Here is a 1745-nt window from a genome sequence, read left to right as displayed (position 1 = left end):
TCATGAGTCAAAAAGGAAATCACCAGAGAAATTAGAAAATATTTGAACTACATGAAAAGTAAAATAAAAATATCAAAAATTCAGGGATGCTGCTGCAGAGGGCTTAGAGGAAAAATTTGTAACTTCGCATGCTTGTGTTAGAAAAGAAAACAGACCTACAATCGATGCTTTAGGTTCCAGCTTAAGAAATTAACAAAGAACAGCAGATTAAACCCAACCCCCAGCAATAATAAAGGTAAGGGAAGACATCAACGAAGTAGCAAAATGTATAAGCAGTAGAGAAAATGGAATCAAAAGATATCGGGCTAGTCTCTTCTTTCAGCTGTCCCCAGCTCTGCGCAGCGCCGGCAAGGTGGCTTGGCCCCTGGCTGCATCTGCTTACTCATCTGTGTACAGGGCGGCTGGACCTAAGCGATACACAGAGAGCTCTAGGTCGGTGCTTGCTGGAAGCAGAAGAGCAATAATAGTGGAAGTTTTTAAATACGCATGTACTGACAGTTGCTCAGTGAATATCCCAAGTAAATGAAGCCCGAAAGAAGATACAAGCACTTCTCCAAATATCGCCTTGTACCTGTATAACACTGATCAATTTGTGTTCCGTTTTAATACTCGAGGAGTATACACCACGAACACAGGCACGACTCACAAAAACAACGTTGTTCTACGTTAAGCAAGAGGTTCAAGCAGTTAGACTGCAGACTAGGTTGGAGACCCCAGGCTTGACTTCAGTTCGACTTGCTCCTGGGGTCCTTGAATAATCACTGTCGTCGTTCCGTGGGTCTGTTTCCCCATGTTGAGTTTTCTGCATTATTTTTAAGATTTAATCAGACACCAAAGCCAAATTGTTTTCTGCCACAAAATAAGTTCTGGTAAGACTGCTACAAAGAAGCATTCTTGATTTACCCCTTAAATTAGTTTTCTTTTCTTTTTTTATTTCAAGATATTATGGGGGTACAAACATTTTGGTTACAAGCGAGGACTTTGCCTTTCCCAAGCCAGGGCTAGAGGTGTCCCCTTCGCCCGTACAGTGCACACCACATCTATTAGTGGTGAGTTTACCCCCCCACCCCCCACCTGACCGACACCCAGTGAGTATTACTACCATGTGGGCACACCATTGTTGATCAGTTGGTACCAATTAGATGCGAAGTACATGTGGTGCTTGTTTTTCCATTCTTGTGATATCTCACTTGGAAGGATGGGCTCCAGCTCTATCCAGGATAATATAAGAGGTGCTAGATCACCATTGTTTTTCATAATTGAGTAGTATTCCATGTTGTACATATACCACATTTTATTAATCCACTCATGTATTGATGGGCACTTGGGTCATTTGCACAGCTTTGCAGTTGCGAATTGTTCTGCCATAAACATTCGAGTGCAGATGTCTTTTTTATAGAATGTCTTTTCCTCCTTTGGGTAGATGCCTAGTAGTGGGATTGCTGGATCAAATGGTAGTTCTGTTTTTAGCTCTTTGAGATATCTCCAAATTATTTTCCACAGGGGTTGTACTAATCTGCAGTCCCACTAGCAGCGTATGAGTGTTCCAATCTCTCCACATCCAAACCAGCATTTGTTGTTTGGGGACTTTTTGATAAAGGCCAGTCTCACTGGAGTTAAGTGATATCTCATTGTGGTTTTTGATTTGCATTTCCCTAATGATTAGAGATGTTGAGCATTTTTTTATATGTTTGCTGGCCATTATTCTGTCTTCTTTTGGAAAGTTTCTGTTCATTTCGTTTGCC

The sequence above is a fragment of the Propithecus coquereli genome, unplaced genomic scaffold (genome assembly GCF_000956105.1).
Source record: "Propithecus coquereli isolate 6110/MARCELLA unplaced genomic scaffold, Pcoq_1.0 Scaffold657, whole genome shotgun sequence".
Lineage (NCBI taxonomy): Eukaryota > Metazoa > Chordata > Mammalia > Primates > Indriidae > Propithecus > Propithecus coquereli.
This window is presented reverse-complemented; position numbering follows the sequence as displayed.